Source organism: Sus scrofa, chromosome 10 (genome assembly GCF_054392235.1).
Source record: "Sus scrofa isolate SSC_HxYL_T2T_F1_AM1 chromosome 10, Sscrofa_HxYL_maternal_Yorkshire_Landrace_v2.0, whole genome shotgun sequence".
In the NCBI taxonomy this organism is placed as follows: Eukaryota; Metazoa; Chordata; class Mammalia; order Artiodactyla; family Suidae; genus Sus; species Sus scrofa.
Genome location: NC_139392.1, coordinates 6,239,952 through 6,262,224, shown reverse-complemented (window position 1 = coordinate 6,262,224; position 22,273 = coordinate 6,239,952). Strand labels below are relative to the sequence as shown.

The 22,273-nt window shown below is 35.5% G+C and overlaps 1 long non-coding RNA gene across 1 annotated transcript in view; it reads right to left on the bottom strand.

Annotated features, from left to right (window-relative positions):
• The window catches only part of LOC102167499 (uncharacterized), a 320,434-nt gene that overhangs the window by 83,620 nt on the left and 214,541 nt on the right, over positions 1–22,273 (bottom strand). The window contains exon 9 of the long non-coding RNA XR_014817274.1: positions 16,835–16,956. This is a non-coding gene — a long non-coding RNA (uncharacterized LOC102167499). The remainder of the gene's footprint in view (positions 1–16,834; positions 16,957–22,273) is intronic.

Here is a 22,273-nt window from a genome sequence, read left to right as displayed (position 1 = left end):
ATTTACTTAAAGATTTAAAGTAGCCTTTTAAAAATTTTTGAGGCGTTCCCTGGTGGCCTAGTGGGTTAAGGATCTGGCATTGTCACTGCTATGGCTCTGGTCACAGCTGTGGGCATGTGCCTCCTCCCGTTGTTTTTTGTTTTTGAAAGGTTATCCACAAGTGAAAAACTTATGAATTTGCATAAACATTTTTAAAGGTATGCATGTGAAACAAACCAACAGTCCTCAGAGATCAGCAGGCATAATTAGTGAGGACATTAGAGATGAATTATACACCCAGTGAAAGTTTCTCTAGGACCAAACTATCAAAGCTTAAGAATAGGCCTCAAAAAGATGAAATAGATGAGGACATAATGTGAATTTCTGCCTAAACAAAACTCTCCACATTCTAAAGGAAGACAAAAAGAATTCCAGGAATGTTAACAAGACAACATCACAATGTTGAACATATTGGATTACGTTACGTGAAGTGAAATACGCCAGACACACCAAGTGATCTTCCACATGGTCCTACTTAGAAAAGGGCTTTACAACAGGAAACTAGTAGAAGCTAAGAGTTGAACGGTGGCTGCCAGGGGCTGGGCAGACAGGGAAATGGGGAGGCGTTAGTCATGGATACAAAGTTTCATTTAGGCAAGGTGAATAAGTCCTGGAGAGGAACTGTGTATCACCGTGTCTACAGTTACTAATACTGTATTGCCCACTTAACATTTTTGCTGAGATAATATATGTTTATTGTATTCTATGATATTATAATAAGATGTTATGTCATATTACTATAGAAGCCAGCTCTCTTATGTCACAAAATCCACCTGTTCTTCTTTTCCTTTCTACTTCAGTACTCCATGACTTGGACACACGCTGCAGAATCTCCCAGTTTACCTACATGGCCTCTGCTGTTCCAGCGATATTTGGACTGAGAACTGATAACTTCAGGGCTTCAAAAATCAGCATCAAGCCTTCTTTTCAGGATGGTTCCAATTTCTTTTTCTTTTTTTGTCTTTTTTTTAATTACTACTTGAGAGGCACAGTAGAACCAGCTGGTGAGGTATAGACAGCTAGAGCACAACACAAAGGGTTTTGTAAAATGAACTATTTTTATCATGTGCTCTAAAAAAGTTCATTTATTACTCACACATTGTTTGAAAAAAAAAGTGCATGGATAGTGCCTTACATTGTTAAATGCATATATCCCTATTTCAAAATCTTTAAAAATTAACATATAAATTGGTCTGTTTTTCACATTTAAATCCAAATACTATACACTGTATTATAGGTTTTTTTTAGCACTCAGGTGTATCCAGATTACAGATCAAATTAATTTTTTGACTGACTAGCTTAATTGATTTTATTAGAATGTTTCTCAATTTTGATTTGATATTTCTATGTATACTGAACATTTGACTGACTGGACTTGAAGTGAGAAAAATCTCATTCATATATATTTTTTGATTTTAAGTTTATTGACTATTCAAGGCATTTTAAATAACATGTAACTCAAATTCGAGGCCATCATACTTTATTTTAATTATCTTGATATCTGGGTGGTATTTTTTTCTTGACACTTAACTGAATTTATTTCCATATCTGATCACTGACTTAATGACGATATACTCTTAATCATTTTCAGATAAAATTAACACTCGGTGAGAACTGTAAAGTCCAACAGTTTAAATGCCATTTAGAATTATGCTAATGCAAAATGAATTTTAAAAATAACTATACTGTGATGAGAAAGGCCATTTGAAATCATGCAGCATGCAGTTATTTTTAGGTGACTCTTAAATGTGTGAGTGGGATCCAGCTATTGAATGGCAATAAGGTATAGAACTGGACTAAAAACTTTCTTCAATATTCTCCTAATCTTTAGAAATTCATTTCTCTAAGTATCAGTTATAATGTTAGCATTTACACAAACAAAACATCTTATTTCTTTAATTTCCAATCATTATCTTTTTAAACACTGAGCATACAAGGAAATCCAACAAGAAATCAGGAATGACAAGTGCCTGAATCTACACATACACAATTTTAAATCCCATTTCTAAACCCAGCTATCTCGTCTGATTTTCTCATCTTTATCTCCACATATACCTATGGTCACATTCTTACTTTTCTTAAAAAACAGTTCCCCTTACCAATTCTGCCATTTGCCACTTAGGTTTGAAAATCCCATTAGATTTTGCACTGCTACTTCTCTCTACTTCACTCCAATATCCTAGTTTCATTATCCCAGGATAAATTTCATTTCTCATCTCAGTCCAGAGTCTCATCAGCGACTGGAGGATTATTGGCACAATCGTCAGCAGGCTGCATGTATCATCTAGTCTTCACAATCTTCAAATCATTTAATCAACATACTCCTTTTTCAACTGAAACACACCTTAATTCTGATATTGCTTTTCTAGACGTTAAATTCAAACTATTCTAACAGTGCACCTATCACCAATATTTGTGTCAGAAAACAAATATTCTGATATTGTCAATGTGTTTGCCTGTTGAAATACTGTCCTGCTCAAATGGTTTACTCCCATGAACCATAAAGGTAAAGATTAAAGAGGAAAAAAAAAAAAAAAAAAAGCTGGAACCCTGACCATTCAAAGTTTATCTCTAGTAACTACAAGTTAATTTTTTACAAAGAACCAGTCTCAAATATAGGAATGTTAGAATTCCAAGAAAATAGATAAAATTTAATAAAAATGCCTTGAATTAAAAGATGAAGAACCAGAAGCCAGGAATGGTTACTCGGTATTCACTTAGGGAGCTTGGAGTTAAGAGCATAGCGAGACCCTTTGACACTTGGTTCCAGTTAAAGCCCTTAATTTGAAGAAAACAAAACAGAAAGAAACTATCCAAGGCATATTCCTTACTCCAATAGAGAGAAAAATAGAAAGCTAGTTAGGTTAATGGATAAGTATGATTGTGGGTTTTAGGGCAGTGTTACATGTCCAGGGTGCTGCAGAAACTGTTGGTAGGGTTGTCAGTGAAGCCAGTAGAAGACCCTAGTTCATAGCATCCTTAAACTGTGCATTTAAGCCAAATGGGGCAAAAATCAAAGGAAGGCATTTACCTCTTAGGGCTCTCTCTCTCTCTCTCTCTCTCTCTGAAGGAGAAGGGGGGACTTAGATTAAACAATGATCTAAGTTAGTACTTCTGGGCAGCATATTAAAATATATACCATATGTCCAAGTAGGTTATGAATTTTTTTGTGAAAACTTGTATCAGAAAACCAAAGAGGGAGCAATTTGTGAACTAGGAACATGTTTCAAGCTTCAGGGAGAAACCATTAAGATTTTTTTTTCCTGAAAACCAATGAGAAAATTTGAAATTAAAATAAAGTAAGTTGTTGGAGTTTCCTGGTAGCCTAGTGAGATAAGGATCTGTTGTCACTGCTTTGGTGTGGGTTTAATCTCTAGCGTGGGCACCTCTGCATGCTGCAGATACAATGAAATAAAATAAAATAAAATAGAAAAATTGCCAAAATTGTTATATTTCCAAATGTTTGTATTTTAAAATACTATTTCTAAGTGAATAATAATTATTTATATTTGACCTTTATGAAATTTTTCAGGTTTTTCTCAATCAGAGAAAGTGAGTGATATGACCATGTACCCTTTTCCTGACCCCCCCCTTTTTTTTTGGTCTTTTGTCTTTTTAGGGCCACACCCGTGGCATACGGAGATTCCCAGGCTAGGGGTCTAATCGGAGCTATAGCTGCTGGCCTACACCACAGCCACAGCAATGCCAGATCTGAGCCATGTCTGTGACCTACACCATAGCTTACAACAATGCAGGATCCTTAACCCACTGAGCAAGGCCAGGGATTGAACCCTCAACCTCATGGTTCCTAGTCGGATTTGTTTCCACTGCACCATGACGGGAACTTCCCTTTTTCAGCTTTTTTAAAAAAGATGTTGGTTACTAACTGGTTAAGCTACTGGAGCATACGTTTTTAGAAATTTTTTTTCATCTGAAGTAAAATAAGGGATGTTTTTGATGAATTTTCCCTAAATTGCAATTGCTCACTCATAAACTTTGTGATTCCATCTAAAAATCAAGATCAAAGAGAAGAATGCAAATTGAATTCTGTCAGCGGTGAATAGTATTTTAGAGACTTTATGCAAAGTTAAATTAATCTAAGTGTAAACTTTTTTGAGATGAAATTTAGCTAGTTGACTCACATGTTTTAGACAACTCATTCTCATCTGAAGTAGGAAGGTAACTCTTTTTCATCTGAAAATTCAATGGGAAATATAGAGAACAAAGTACCTTGATTAATAATTGGTTGATTAACTAATTTTGGCCACAACCTATTAACTCACTGGTTTTAAAAAATCTTGTGTGACTTCAAAAGAGAAATAAATTCATAGTTGCTGTGACAATTTATCACGGTTAGGTCTGAGTTACAGAAAGTTCAGTTAGACTCTAAATTACTGCTCAGATACTTAATTTGCTAATTTGTATGAGACTGATTAAACAGAATTTTTGTCCATAATCACAAAGCATGAGTGCAATCATCAAAAATAAGAAATATGGCAAATTCTTCTTCACCCTCCAACCGTTTCTACTGGTATTTATCTGAAGCCACATTATTGGAGAAAATATATGCTGGAATTTATTTGCATTCTAACAAGAGTTGTCTGAACATTTATTTCTCTGAAAATTACTCGTTCAACAAAGCATGAAAGAGCAGGACCAGTCTTTAGCCACTGTTTTTGAGAGATCAAAAACCCCCACTCATGTGGCTTGCTATATAGACTTTACAGTCCCAGCAATGGGTACCTTGACAAATACTTTAGAGAAAAATATCTCAAAATTTTCTGTTCTTTTCTTAAACCAAGTGGTGAGATGGACAAACATTTATTTGTTTTATATATACTATGACTTGTGGATTTCTTTTCCTTTGCAATTTTCTGTTTCTTACATGTCTTTATTATAAATACACCGCCCCTAACGGAACATCCTAACTCTCATTGTATTCTCACTGTATTTTTTGCACGTGTTCATTTTCTTTTATTTTGTCTTCCTGCACATATTATGCAGTGATGCACTTAATATGTCCCTAATGCTAATCAGTATCTTCATAAATAATTTGTCTTATAAGGCAGAATATTAATTTATAATAATTTAAAACAAACATATATTCAAGACTGAGCAACAGTCAGATGAAAAGTGCCTCCTCAGGCCATTTTTTTTTTTCTTTTGTATTTATTGATCGTTTAAAATCCATTATAGTATTTAGGTAATAGGGGCTAAATAAAATCTTTTCTTCTGCTTTAATTCTTACTTAGCATTAAAAAGTATTTGACTTTAATAAATCAAGTTTTTGATTAAACATGGTTTTAGTCATGATTCAGTAAGGAAAGCAGAAACTGCATCATTAATTTTTACAAAAAGAAATGAATACAAAGAACTCATTAACGGTTTTTAGCCAACAACTGCCAAGCACAATCAGGATCTGGCTAACACATAGATAGTGATTCTAAAAATTATTTGGCCCACAAAGAGAACTGGATTTCTAAGACCTAGAAGCTTGGAGGAGAGTTTCTGTGGAGCTGAAACTGCAAAATCTGAAGTAAAGAGGCTGCCAGCAGGTGCTGGTACCCAGCAGGGAGGTGGGGCTGCACTACTGGGACCCTTGAGAGGAAGGCCTCATGGGCTGGTGCTTCTGTCCCTAAGGGAGCACCTTAATGCTGGTTATGGAACACAAAAGAATCCTTTAGATGCCTAAATGCCAAGACAACAGACTTGCTAAATCCAGGTGGGTAGGACCAGGATGACATCAAAGAAAGGACAAGACTTTTTTCTTTCTCCCAGATTCCCAGAAAGATTCTGTCTCTCTTTTTATGGCCACACCTACAGCATGTGGACATTCCCAGGCTAGGGGTCTAATATGCGCGGCAGCTGCCAGGCTACACTACAGCCACAGCAACACCAGATGTGAACCAAGACCTACACAGCAGCTTGCTACAACACTGGATCCTTAACCTGCTGAGCAGGCCGGGGATGCACCTGCGTCCTCAGAGAAACAGTGCCAGGTTCTTAATCCGAGGAGTTACAGTGGGAACTCCTCCAGAACACCTCTCCAGATGGACCCTTGCACACCCGCCTCACCGACAAACGGGAAACGCAGGGGCGCAGAGCCTGAACCCCAATACCACAAGGCAACGCTTAGACAGGTAGATTTTGAACCCAACATACTGCAACACTAATGGAACAAGAGAGCTAATCCATTAATAGCTTTTCCAAAAAATATGCCCTAAGATTTTGGTTAACTTTTCAACACATGAGCAAGGGAAAAAAATGCATCGTTTGTTTGTGAAATATGTCAAAAGGGCCTGAGTTTCTTTGAGGACACTCCCTGATGAATTCTCTGCAATTGGTAACTACACACATCATGGTTCCACCGACTCATGACAATTTAAAAGCAGGTACTGAGTGTTGCTTCAATTCTAATATAGTCCTCCCTCTGTTTGATATAAGAATAGAGGCAATCATACAGAACTTCCTATGGGTTTATGACATTATGAAATAGTCTGACTCCAGGGGAAACGTCAATAGAGAAGTATATGTGGAATGAGTTCACCTTAAAAGTACCTATTTATACTAAAATATGATTGAAATTAATCTTGCCTAAATCTGAAATATTTATATTTTAACAATGTTTCACAATTCTTTTGAGAAGAAACTGTAAATAGCAAACATGACTACGTACTTTTATGTGCAAAACTTCTTTCAGAGTTGCCATGTGCATAACGCCCTCAGAACTAATTCAAGTGACATAGTTTGGGAAACTGATGCCAAAAAGCTAACAGTAACTCACTCTTTGAAAGCTCATTTGTCACAATAATTTTAAGAGAAAATGATCTAAAAGCCAATTGCCATTTGACATCACCTGGGGAAAATAAAGCAGCTTACAAAGCTAAATACTCATCATGATAAGCACTGCCGAAGATAAGAACATTAACAAACAGTCTGTGGGATTTACTGCCTGTATTGTTAAAATAATCTTCTAACATTTTCCGAAAACAGGATCTGTCCCTTGAAAGAGTTAAAGCTATCTTCCTTTGGACCAGTGATCATCTATATAGAGCTCTTAGATAATCTATGCATAATTTTTATGAGTGCCCCAGAATGTAACGAACACTCAGCAGATATCGTTATTGTGTATGTTGTTGTAACTGTTGCATCCGTCGGTATTCTTAGTGTTCATGGGGCCAGATCATCATAAGTGAAACTATCCCAAGGGGAGTTTACAAGTAAACTCTCAGGTTACTGGTTTCTCCTTTGCAAATGATTCAGGTTAAAGAATTCATTTCAAAGAATTTGTTTCCCAATAATTTAGATATCAGTAATAAATGTATGATAATTGTGGTAACAAACATTAATATGTGAGTTAATATTAATGCTACCTTCTATTTTTTCTTATTATAAAGTTATATACACCAATTGTTTTAATTGAACCTAAGCATCAACTATCAACTTCAATGTTTTCTAAACGACAATGTATAAAATTATGATCCTTGTTTAAGAACCCTTGGTGATGAGCACCTACTATGATTCTTCGATTCCTTGGATCCCTTTTTGCCTATTTCACCCAAGTCTGACTTCCACTCTTCACAGCTCTCATTGAGACCACCTCAGCTTGGTGAGGTGCTTTTAACCTATGTTTTCTAATCCAAGCTCAAACTGACAATTGTCTCCTATTGTGACTAAATAACAAAAATAATGACATTTAAACACAATCAAGAAGTTAAGATTCCCTATCTCCACACTTAAAAAGGAAAATGAATTATACAATCTTATTTATACAAAGCATTTCATAAATTTAAAAAATAATATAATTATAATTAAAATATACATCATATATTAGAGATCTGCAAATCTTTTCGTAAAGAGTTAGTAAATATTTTAGGCTTTTAGACTGTATATGATCTTTCTCACTGCTGCTTCTACTTTGCTGATTTTTATTCTTTTTTTAAAAATACTCATTTGAAAATATCCTGTAATTCGGCCTTTGAGCTATGTAGTTTAAGAATACTTGGCCGAATATGACTCTCTGACTGTTTATTACATTTTTGGAAGTCTAAAAAAAAGCAAATAAAGACAATAATTTGCTTTTCTTAATTTATTTTGTAACAATAATTCTAAAGCTCTATTAACATATTCTGATAAATTATAAGAGATAATTTCTTTTTTGCCCTATTTCTGGCCTCCAATTCATCCATTTTTTAAAATTATGGAATATTTTTTGGGGGACATGGGACAGTCCTCCAGTTTTATGGTCAAGAACAAGCCACCATCGTATTAAGTACAATCAGTACTATGCAACGCCATTGCAAACATTCACTCACACAGCATGGTCCTGGTAGGTCCTTCTGACTCCAATCTTTGTGCTAAGTACTTGGAAGGAGGTATTTTGATTTCATCTTCAAAGATCTGCTGATATTTAGTGGAATATGATCTTACTAGGTGGTAAACTGTAATAGATCAATTACTATACAGATAAATTATGACAATTCCAGTAGAGTATGCTGATATACAATGATGTGATTCAATGCCAAGACCTTCAGATAGTCTCTTTTTAAATCTGGAATATGTACTTGAACAACTGCTTTCAAAATTGTAAAATGACGAATGCCTACTAAAATATGTCATTGACCAAGAATGGGCATTTGGCAAATTTTTTATGGCTAAGATATAGAAATAGGGATCCTACATGGGCAAAGATATTGGAGAGATTGTGACTCTGTGTGTCAGATCACCACAATGAAGAGAATACTTCAGCAAAACAGGCCACATGAAGTGTTTGGTTTCTCGGTGCATACAGATGTTAACACTCTCCTGTTAGTTGATAAAGTCTGCAATTGCATTATGTCTAAAAAAAAAAAAGGTACCTATCTTATTTAAAAACACATTGTTGCAGAAAAATGATAACCATCATCTGAAGCTTCAACAAGTTATAACCGTTTTGTGGGTGAAGAGTCTAGCCATGATGCTGATGGCTGCTGACTGTTCAGAGTGGCAGTTGCTATAAGCTGGGGCAGCTCTGGCAATTTCTTAAACTACGACAGCAATGAGCTCCGTCCAGTCTTTCCATGGATGAGATCTCTCTGTGGCACAGAGAGTCCTTTGACAGCAGTTATCCACAACAAAACTCCTTTCAGAATTGGTGTCGCTTATCTCAGACCCTCCCTCTGCCTCTATCAGCACAGCTGGTTCTCCCTGCAGGTGGATGCCCTGTCTCACTCCAGCTGCAGTCCACCAGGCCTGCTGATCCCTCATTGAGCTGCCTCTCCAGCCCATGGGTTCTGACACATGCCAGGCAATCTCTGCTTCTGGAAGCCCTTTATACTACAGTCAGGATATGACAAGCAGGGTCAGGCTTCCCTCCTGAGGTCAACCCCCGCCCCAATACACACATTAGGGTTCTGGCATCCTCTAGTGTGCACATCCTGCCTCACTCACATGAACCACTGTCTGTTACTCCAAAATCCTCCTTCCAGGGCTGTCCTGTCCAAGTCACCCAAACTCTGACATAGGTGCTGGGCTGCTTCACGCCATCCCACAGGTCCTGATTAGGCTCTGATGCAACAAATCAGGGAACCCTGCTTCCCCTCCACCTCTCATCATAGAATGCCCTTCTTATTTCTGCTTGGATTTAAACTTCCCTACCCAACAGCTTCACCACCTGGACAGTCACCCTTCCATACTCACACTCTGTTACTGCTCAGGCTCTGGTTCTCCAGGCCAGCCTGACTCACTCACCCTGCTTCCCTCTCCTTCCCCTGAGATGCTTACTCATTCTCCCTACTTAATAGATTGAATGTGTCAGGCAGAGGAGAGAAAGGAAAGAAGACAAAAAGCTTAGCACAGTTTTAAATGTATGAGATTCTCAAAAGTTGTCTTTCAATCTCTTAAAGTTTTCCCTTTTCCTTTACACGCTGCCCGGAGAGAAGTAGGTTGAAGGATTCTTATCTATTTTCAGTGTCTCAAGAATCTCTTAATTCACTAATTTTTCTTCAGCTAAATTGTTAGGTAAGGCTTCACCCCGTAATCTTCAGATTTTGAATCCGAATGTTATTTTCATATACATTCGCTGGATAGCCCAGGCAAATTTCCAAATGTTAAAGCCTGCGATTCTGTGAATCACCGCTGACACCTGCCACTGACACGGGTGGCATCACCTGTCCCCACCCGGAGAGCACAAGGTACTTCCTGTTTTACAGGCCTTCCATCCACACCCTTCCTCTTTTCCTACAGGGTGCCTTCGACGGCTGGGAAGTTACTCAAAGTGACAAAACTTTGATTTATAGCCAGATGTTTAGGAGTTCTTAAAAAGTACACATACCATCGCTAATTTGCTTGGAACATCGAAGACTCTCCTATCTCCTGGTGCTTTCTTCACCACTTTTCAGGATTAGAGATATTTCATTGCTTATAGGGACATGCACCCATGCAATCGACACTTTACTCCTGGTCTCCTGATGCGTGGGATATGTTTTCTTTATTCTTCTCTTTCTCATTCATTTCTGTTCATTTTTAAGTCTAAGTCAGAGATCACTTTCTCTAGAAGTTACCCTTGTAATTTGAGAATAATGCCATTTCAATTTCTATTTTATTATACTGTTTTACAGTGATTGTTTAGGTTTCTCTTCTCTAAGACTACATCATGAATTCCCTGAAACCAGGACTTTGCCTCCTCTAACCAGAGTAAAAACTTTGGTTTGTGGTAGATTCCGGATGAATACTTTGCAAATAAACTGTTCTTCTCCACTATCTCTGCCGAGCAGTATTTCTGTATACTTTTTTGACACTTACTACTTGGCCTGACTGACAGTTCAGTACTTGATGACCAATTTAATCTTGGCTCAGGTTGGTCTGTTTTGCTACAGTGTATTTTCACGCTATCTCTTAGTTTCCAAATTCTGACTTGCAATTTTGCAAGCTCATATCTGACCTCCTCACTTCCTCTTCAAGTGATAGATAAACATCACATATAAACAAGCTAATGAATAGCCTCATGTTATATCTAAACAATTTGAAACAAATGAGTGTATTTTTAAGAGAGAGGTTTTTATTTTCGGTGGAATTTTAAACAATTTTATTTCATTTAATTACATTTTAAAAATAAGCATCTGACAAATAAGAACAATTTTTGCCAGTTACTTTACGTATAATGCCATTTAATTTCCATAACAAGCCAAGCTTCTGAAGCTTTTACTATTATTACTGTTGTTTTTTAAATAAGTAAAATAAGCCTGAAGAGGTAAAGTGATTCCATCAGAATCATACAAATATGACTGAAAGTGAGGACTACCTCGATTTTACACCTCATGTTCCTAATTTTCACTGTTTCAGAAAACTCAGATGTCTGGGGACAAAAAGCATGTGACTAGACTTGTCCATTTTTATTAACTATTATTATTATTTCACAAGACATTAATAGACCTCTGGGACTCTATTTTTAGATGAAAGCATTAACATTTTCGAAGTAATTGGTTCTACATTTTATTCCCATCTCAATTTTGTGATTTTTAAAGTTAAAATTTTACATTTTACACATGTTTGTTTAAATATAATACTAATAATTTGGGAGCTATGAATTTACCTAGCATATCTTGAAACAAGGCAAGCTACATTTAATAGGGAGCAGAGATCTCGGAGAAACTCTTATTACTTCCTCAGCTCTCCGTCTCCTTATCTCTAAGTAACTTTAGTTGTGGTGGAGTTAGACATTCAAGATCCCTTCTTGAACCATAAACAAAATAGACAAAATATGTAGTTGCCAAGCCACCACTTTATTTGGTGATGTATAGACTCGGTCATTAAACAAGCACAGCACAAAAGAAATGATCCCCAGTGAGCTGATGCAGGCCACCTTACAACTGAGGAAACTGCATTTTCAGCAATGACATCTAATAAGCTTGATGTTCATAAAATAACTGGAGGAAAGACATGCCTATGAGCAGCCTAGCAATTTAGACATGGAAAACTATGGATGCTGAAGCATTTGCACACTGGCCAAACAAAGAAAATCATTAGGTAGTATCATAAAATTTCCCCAGTCCATAAAATACCACCATTTTATTCTTGCAAACAGCAATTTCACTCCCTTTTTTTTTTCCTGTGTATTTTATGGCACAAGATTCTTTTATAGTGCTATCTATAGTTAAATCTTTCTTTAAAGATTTTTTTTCTTGTCCCTTATCTTTTGAAAATACTACAGTTCACAATGGAAAAATCAGTATTTCTAAAGCAAAAAATTCTCTATTATACAATGTGAAGCATTTCAAAATAAAAAAAATTTCTGTTCAGTATATCATTCTGGTATTTGGAATCTAATAATGAGATTGATATTTTAACATCTATTTATTTGTTTATTCAATAATTGTCACTATTTGCCTTGCTTTCTTTAGGGTGTATTTTCCTTATTTGCTTTTGAAAGGGTCTGCAAAACTCTCCATTGAGTTTATACACCAGATGGAAAATTGCTTACAAGATAGAAACAAGCATGCTCTTTTATCTTAAACAAGTATTGAAAATATGTAGCTTCTGATCAATTAACTTATGAATCAAAGCAGTTGTCCATACTTTTAGATTATAATTCTGAACATTCTGAAAGTGTATCGGTAAATGTTAGCAATAAAATAAAAGGAATATTTGAACTGAATTTCTAATTATTAGCTTATTGATTACCATTACTAAATAACAAATCACCAAAATATTTGGCTGTTTAAAAAGAGAATTTTTATATCATAGTTTTTGGTGGGTCAGGAATCCAGGAGCAACTTAGCTGAGTGGCTCAGGCCCAAGGTCTCGCTCATAAATCTGAGCCGGCTGTATGTTTACCTTCTCTGGGACTGAATGATCCACTTTCAAGCTCACGCACATGGTGACTGGCAGGTCTTACCTTAGCTCCTCGTCACCTATGTGTTTCCACGGACTGATGAGTGAACCCACAATTTGGCACTTGGCGTCTCCCAGTGTTCTCCCAAGACACCGGCATTAGTTCGCAATATTTTCTGGATTAAGGTTAAACTCTTAGAAATGATGGTGGCAGAAAATTATCTCAGTGACTTGTGCAGCTTATCTTCAGTGTCTAGGGACCTCGTCCACACAAAACTTCATAAGAGAAAAACAAGCATGCTCTTTTATCTTAAACAAGTATTGAAAACTTACATTAAAGTAAGTTTTAATGTTAACTCCTTAAGATCCTCTCCTGTCATGTTAGTTAAAACGAACACCAAAAAACTCTACAAATACTCCAGATCTATCTTGACATAGTTGCCCAACAGACGGATGGTTTCTTTATAAATATCCTCTTAGGTGAACATTTTTATCATTATAAATTTCTCGCATACTTTCTTGGATATTTATTTCATCCTATTCAATGTTTCATGTCTACCAGGTTTAAAAATAAATAGGATTTACATTTTTAAATCCCGATAATTCAAAAAAAATCAGTTTCTCCAAATACTTATTCTGAAGATTTTTTTTTTTTAGGGTTGCACCTGCAGCATATGGAGGTTCCCAGGCTAGGGGTCCAATCGGAGGTGTAGCTGCTGGCCTATACCACAGTCACAGCAACACGGAATCTTTAACCCACTGAACAAGGCCAGGGATTGAACCTGCATCCTCGAGCACACTAGTCACGTTCATTAACCGCTGAGCCATGACGGGAACTCCCTGAAGATTTTTTTAGTGTCAACATGCAAACAATAGTGTCCTCATTAAGGGTGCTGGGAGCATTGGATATATGCATATAGAAAAACGAATCCAGACATAGACCTTAAACCTTTATAAAAATTAACTCAAAATTTCTCCTGTGCCATTCTACATTTATCAAAACCCACAGAATATACAAAACCAAGAGTGAACCCTAATGTAAACCATGGACTTCAGGTAGCAATGAAGTCTCAAAGTAGGCTCATTGATAATGACACATACACCACTCTGGGGCTCTGGGACATTGATGGCAGGGAGGCAGCGCAGACGTGGGAGCTGAGGACATATGGCACCTCTCTGCACATTTTGCAAAACAACTATAGAAATTCAGGTCTACATTAGAAAAGAAGCCCTCAAAACTCAGTAGAGTACAACAATAAGCATTTCTTTTCATGCATTTGTGGATTTTGTGCAGTGGCTCTGCCGATCGCAGGCATGAGTGCTTCAGCCTACGTTAGGACTTGGAAGCTGAGCTGGGACCATGCTGTGCCACAGGCCTCAAAACTTCCTCTAAGAACACCTGGCTAGTCTGGGCGTGTGCTTCTTTTGAAGATGAACAAAGGATGAAAAGGAAAACAGAAACAATGCCTGTTCTTGGTCCTGGTACAGGACTGACAAGCTGTCATTTCCATCTTACTCTATAGGCCAAATCAAATCAAATCACATCACTCAGTCCAAAGTCAAAACAGGGACATACTCAAAAGCATAGCAAAGTATTTAAGAAATGAGGCCATGAAAGGCACCTACCACTCAGTATTAACCAGGTTAAAGAAATTCACTGCACAATAAAATAAAATGGATTTGATCCAAATCTTCCTAATATTGGTTATCTTAGCTCCGTTAAATAAAAAGTGGTTATCTTTAGTAAAACTGTATTAGATTACAATTTTAAATAATAAGAAAACGAAGTCATAATCCAAAATACTAGACACAGTCAAACCTCACTGAATTTAAGATGTTAAATTATAATTTAAAGATAAATCTGTAGACATCCCATGGTCATGCCTTTTCTTTTTTTTTTTTTTAGGGCCACACTCGTGCCATATGGAAGTTCCTAGGCTAAGGATCGAATTGGAGCTGTAGCTGCTAGCCTACACCACAGCCACAGCAACACCAGATCCGAGCCATGTCTGCAACCTACACCACAGCTCACAGCAACACCTGATTCTCAACCCACTGGGCAAAGCCAGGGATCGAACCTGCATCCTCACGTATGCTAATCAGATTCATTTCCACTGAGCCACAATAGGAACTCGCCTTTTCATATTTTTAAGGGAAAAAAAAAATCTGTTAATTAGTAGACACAAAAGGTAGAAATCTCTCAGTTACATGCATAGGATATATAGAATGAATTATATTTTCTAATGAAGTTATCTTATATGACCATGAATATAACTGGAATTCTTTGTAAAGAAATATTTCTGTTAAAGGTCAGAGCACATATTGAAATGTCTGAAAGCAAAATGTATTAACAATACCTGATATTTAAATTAATGTTAATAAAATACAAGTATTTTTTACTTAGATTTTCACATTAGACAAGAAATATCCTCAATATCAAGAAATATCTTTATGAATATATACAAATATAAAAATATACTTTTATTAGTCATCAAGTTGTTTAATGAAACTGTTTTCAGTATAATTATGAATTGTGTTATTATAGAAAATGCTTAAGGAAAATTTTCTCTTATTTTTTTTTAATTTGACCAATATCTTTTAACAGGTGTTATTACGTCACTGTCAATTTCTAACTAAAAAAGTAAATTTTGCCAAATCATAGTTATATTTTATTTCTGCAATAATCAGGTAAACATTTATTTAGCTTTATCTTATTATTGTTTTACTTAGGTTTTTTTTAGTACAAGAAAGTAAAAATAATCAAAAAATTGCAAGAATATTCAGTGAAAAATAAGCCCCCTTGAAACTTGATGTCCTTGTCTACAAAGCAATTACTTCTATATTATTCTACAGATTTATAAATATATAAATATGTATACATATAAATAGTCATATACATAAAATTATAAAATTATTTAAGAGCAGCCCAGCATTCTTAATTACCATCCATGAAAAAAATATATCCGGGAAAACAGCTCAGGTCCATACACAGACATTCACCTACATTCCTACTAACCATGCACTGGCCATTTCTCTATATGTAACTTTTTCAAATATATTCTATAAACCAAAGGTTACATACACAGAGAAAAAATCGACACATTAAATTCAGTAATAGAAAATGGAAGAAAATGTACATTTAACTGTCAGAATTCTCCAGGTCTGTCTCAGAATTTGGCGAGGTCTGTGATCAGAGTGGCTAGGAAAGCTCATGTATTGGGATTATGGAACAGAATTCTGCTACCAGTTCGGTAAATCAAGCCAGGGATGTTGAAATGACCAAAAAAGTGTCCAACTGTGAATTTTAGATTCCGAACAGTTCTCATCATTTCTCTGAAAACATCGATACTCTAGGTTAGAAACAACCTCTTTCTTGAGATGGATGTAAAACTCTGGCCAAAAAAAGAAAAAAAAAATTCATCTAATGGCTAAAGACCTAAAAACCAACTTCTTTACCTTCACTAATAACAGACACTCTTCCCAGGGGAGAGCAGATCACCTGATGGTTCACGAAGTTTATGCTACTTATTTTCTTTGTGTTTTAAGCTACACCTATTGTTGGCCAGTAGATTTAGGTATAATGTGTTGTTACTTAAAATTCATCTATATGCACAATGTTAGTTCAAGTAATTCTTTGAAAAGTGCACATTTGTTGATGTTTATGGTGTGGTGGACAAGCTGAAAAATTGCTCACAATGACCCAGCCTCCTCTTGCTCCTGAACTTGTGCGACTGTCTCTGCTTGAATGGTCTCTTACTTCTAATCAAGAGAACATGGCAAAAGTAGTGAAATGTCACTTTTGAAATTAGATTTTAGAAGATCATGCCTCCCCTTTTGCTTCCCCTCCTCTGGACCTTCCTCTCTCTGCCTCTCCTTTTCCCCTTCTTCCTCCTCTCACTCCTGGGGAACAAACGATAGCATTATAGAATTAAAGAAAGACAATTAGGGCACAGAGCCGACAGCTCATCTAAAAGCAAGAACTGACCTGGGGTCTGTCAGCTGCCATTTCAATGAAATTGGAAGCAGATCCTTCCTTGATGGAGCCTTCCAATGACTGCAGCCTCCTGTGAGCCCCAAGCCAGAGACACTCAGCCTGACGCACGGAAACTATGAGATAATAAATACATCCTCTGTTAAGCCACTAGTGTTTGAGGGAACGTTTTATAGCAAGAGAGAACTAATAGACATGATAAGTGTTCTGGCATTCTTGAGAAACAGTATATGAAAACTTGTCAAGTGACCACGTGATCATGAGGGAAAAAGTAAAATATAAAGCAAATAAAATCTTGTGCGATAAATCTAAATTAAAAACGTATGGTAATTTGGAAAAAAAAAGGCAGTCATACAAAACTACAATTTTCAGGTCATTTAACTATTATAGGGTGAAGTGAAACCATTATTACAGTCTAACAGAGCTAGAAGGTCTCTCTGAAGCTTGTTTAATATCATCCTAGTTTAACATGTATGAAATCCAGAAAAATCCAAAGCCAACAGCTAAAAATGCAGAAATAGTTGCATTAAAAGGATTCCAAATAGGACTCAACTTATAATAGGAGAGTTCTTTATTTTATTTTTTGGTCTTTTCTAGAGCCGCACCTGTGGCATATGGAGGTTCCCAGGATAGGAGCCTAATCGGAGCTGCAGCCACTGGCCTATGCCACAGCCGCAGCAATGCGGGATCTGAGCCTCATCTGAAACCTACACCACAGCTCACGGCAATGCCAGATCCTTAACCCACTGAGCAAGACCAGGGATTGACCCTGCATCCTCATGGTTCCTAGTCGGATTCATTAACCACTGACCCACGACGGGAACTCCCGGAGAGTTCTTTAAGAAAAACAAACAAACCAAAACCCCCCAAAACTAGGAGAGTACTTGAGTACTTCTCATTTACCAACTATGTTTTTCCTTTCTTTTTTTTTGGCCCCAGCCAAGCAGTAGCTTGATGCTGGATCTCAATTTCCAGACCAGGGACTGAACTCAGGCTGAAATGGTGAAAGCACTGAATTCTAACCATTAGGCCATCAGGGAACTCCCTGAACTAAATTTTTAAATGTTGTAAAAAGACAGAATGACATCAGAACACTCTACTCTAATAAAGGGAAGTTTTTCATTAGTGACACCCAGTAATCTTTTTTTTTTGCTTTTTACAAATTTTCTTTAACAGGTTCTTAGAATGCAATGAAAAGTAAACACAATCTCTACGATATTTTTTAGCCCTCTCTGTACATATCTTCTATGTGGGGCCTTTGAAGCCATCTTTTATTTGTTTTGGATTTACCCACCAGACTAGCAATAGTTTGGAAGAAAATTATAGATGACCAAATGTATTTGTTAACTATTTGGTGTATAAATTAGCAAGCACACACACTCCTATTAAGGTTTATCTTTCTTTTTCTGCCTCATTGTTTAAGTGGATCTGAAAAGCTCATACGCTCTAAAGTATTTTTTTAAAAAAATACCCATTGTATATTTGGCTCATAATTAAATTTTTTTTTCAAATTATTTTTGTCTTTGTACTATGGTGATGTTTAAATGAGCATGTGACAGCTATTATATTTAAGTGTTTTTAACTGATTTTCACGTTGGCACAGTTTGTCTATAATACATTGTGATTTTAAAAGGAAAAACCCCAAATTTTATACTTTGATTGCCCTCACATCCTATAACACAGACCATTAAACAGTGAGTTTGAATGTAGTAAATGTTCCATAAAAGAGAGTAGATACACGGTCATCTATCACGGAGATGAGCTCATCCCAAAATTTCTTTTAGTGGTATTAGTCATAAGTCTTCTATCAAAGTAAATGCAAGCAAACTAATACTTCTGATTGGAAACATCCTAGTATCTAATCGTTAATTATGAAAAAACTTTTACTACATTTTTTTTATATCTTCCCGTGATGGAACATCCTCTCTCAGTACCAAATGCATTGCTCTCCACACAATGAACAGTAAGCGCTTGTAAACCAGTGAACCCTAAGATACTACATCAAAAAAATAATTGCATTTTTGCCAACATACTGTTGCCATTAAGAGTGTTGAGAACAAAATGAGTGTAGCCTTAAGAAAAAGAAACATTCTATAATTACCTGATAAACATGAACAAAATAGATTTCCAATTCTTTTTTTTTCTGCTCTAAATTAGATTTTAGTTCCTAATCTAATTTAGCATTCTATTTCAATAGACATTTTCCAGATAACGTTTTAACTCTCCACTTTACTTTGCCTATCAAGTCTCAATCTTATCTGTGTAAGGAAGACCAGACCTACTCAAGCACATCAAAATTGGATAGGGCAGAATAATCTTTTCATTGTGTTATTTGTGTACATGACAGCACCACTCAGTAGGGACCTAGTAATTCTAGTCATGCAGTTCATCCTCTTGCAATATGAAGTGAAAATTCAAAGTCAGGCAATGCTTTGCTATAGCTAATCTGGCTCCAAAACTGGCTGTCCAGAAAGCTCCAAAATTATTAACCCACCAAGAATATTGTAACTGTATTTTTCTTCCAAATATTATCATTCCTTTCTTCCATTTTATTGAAGAAAACTATTCTACTTGAGTAATACCTGAAAGCAAATTTGTTTACACATGCACTGCTTTGAATAATATACACTTACACCTCTTACTGAATGACATGTATATTGAATAATACATATTGACCTTCAATAATTTGCATGTATATATGGTTTATATACTTAAAGTAACATTCAATGTTATATATTCATATACTCAGTTCTCTAAAAAACTACATACTTGTAAATGTGACCGAATTTTATTCAACTACTTGAATTTCTAATTGTGACATAATTAGTTTCTATATTGTAAGTTGCCAGTCTCCCTTTGGGGCATTTTCTCTACTCTACTGGGGGATTTTTCTTACTGTATTAGCAAGTGAATGGCTCTGGCTCATGGGGTCAATTTCTCCTCCCGCCAGCATCCCCATCACAGGCAAGCTGTACTGACCCATACCTACTTGACCAGGGAGACTCTTTCTCCAGGACGTCACATCTTGTGAAAGTAGCACAAGGACATGAATGAGAAATGCAGGTCGTTCATCACAGTACAAGTGAAATGACTAGACTGTATCATTACAAACTTACCTATTCTATTTCCTGTTTCTTACACATGCGGAATGTCCTGCCTAATCCTAAAATTAAAACTCCAAATCCTCATCTAGTTGTAGTTCTTTAACATACTGCTACTAATACCCACTTTTTCATAGACAGTATCGAATTTAACCAAGAAACATAAGTGACCAAGAATAGGGTTGTGGTCAACACATTTGAATACAACAAATTTCCTATTTCTCTTCACTGCGGAGTCAATTTGAAGTTGCGTGTCACATGTTGATAAAACCATGACATACGCAAAATACACCAAAAGTTTTGTCAAATTTAGTGACAAAACTTGCAATATATATTTAAAGTAGTTGAAGTTTTAAAATTTATTCTATTTTTTCATTTTAAGCCATTTCCATGTCACATACAATTATTCTCCTTAATTTACCTTCATGTGAAATCTTCTGGTAATCATGTAACAATTATACATTCAAAATAAAGAGAACTATGCTTGCAATTAAAACGGGAAGACAGAAATACAAAAATTAGATAAAAGTATTAATATTTAAAAAACAAACTCAGCTTAATGAAGAACTTCCATTACCTTTCTTCTTTCTACTCATAATTTTTGCTTCCTGACCTTAACAGAAATGTGCATATATATATATATATATATACACACACATACACAATTCATAGAAGAGTAATTATTTAAACTGAGGTTTATGCTTTATTTACAATAAATAAATAGAACTATTTACGATATATTTGCATTTGCCCATATTTACAACATACACTTCTAAAAATCTTAACTTCACAAAACCTAGTTTTCTTTACATCTACTGTGCTGTTCATGACTGTTTCCCTATTCATTGTACATAAAAAACACTTAAATATGGCCTATTAGCAATTTAAATTATAAATACTGTAAAATATACTATGAATACATTTTCTTGGATATTGATATTTTTAATTTGCTTACATCTCAAATATTTTTCCTCATATATTGTGCTATCCTATTGCTTTAACAACAAGGATAATTAAAAAGAATAATTACCTAAGAATATAATTGTTTCAAATCATTGTTTTCAGTTCTTTGTGCTGAGTACAAAAGACTGAGCTGCAATTTTTTTACATATTTTTCTGGTATCAGGGAGAAATCTGTGAAGAAACAAGCTTTTAACAGAGTGATTTGCAAATCATCTGCAGCTCACATTACACCATATGATTAGTCAACGTGGCAGAAAACGTGGTTTTGCTTCAACTTATTGTTCAACTTAGAGTAATTATTTAGATTTACATCTAGAATGTTTTAAATATCACAACCTTTCCTGCTTAAAAAATGAATGTAAAAACAAGAATTTCTTAAGCAGTGGGAAATATATGTATTGAAAATTGGATTGAGAAGGAGAACAGTGTTCAAACTGTTCCATTATGTCAAAGTTGGCTTACTCAGCAGTAAACTTCTTCCATGAAAATTGACTGTGTGATGGAAGCTGGTTATGAATTAGAAAAAAAGGAAAACAAGTGTTTCTTCATACCAATAACTAATGGTTTATTTTAAAAATATTTCTAGACAGTTTGAAGAATTATAGTGGTGTAGAAAAACACAAACAAGACCATAGTATTTCTGTCTTTGAAATGCTACAGACACTATAGCACCCATTTAAAAAAAAGGGTGATTTTCTGTTGTTTATTATACCAAATAAATCAAAAGTAAATAATGTATTTTCCTATTGAAATAATTTTCTGGAGAATTAAGTATATTAAAGTCCATTTATATTAGTACTTAAAATCATTTTTTTTCACTTTGTATTTCTCAATAATACATAGTCATCTATTTAGGATTATATAGAATTGGAGTACATTTGAAAGACTTATCATTGTGATTTATATGAAGTTAACTATTTTCAAGTATGATATGATCACTTATAAGAGCTCTTTAAGATACTGGATATTAACTCATGTATATAATTTGCAAATATTTTCTTCCTTTTGTGGTGCACAAATGTGCATAAAATAAGGGTATTAAGATCATGGTCCAATGTCATTCTTTTAGCTGTGGCTATCCAGTCTTCCCAACACCATCTCTTGAAGAGAGTATTCTTTCCCTATTGTGTATTCTTGGGGTCTTCATCAAAAAAATAGTTGACTGTAGGTGCGTGGGTTCATTTTTGGCCCCTCTGTTTTGTTCCATTGGTCTATGTGTCTGTTATGCTAGTACCACACTTTAGCTTTGGTAAAGCTTTGTAACTTTGGTAAAGCTTTGTAACTAGGTAAAGTTGTAACTTTGGTAAACTTTGTCACTGGGAAGTGTGATACATCCAGATGTATTCTTCTTGCCTGAGAGTATCTTAGC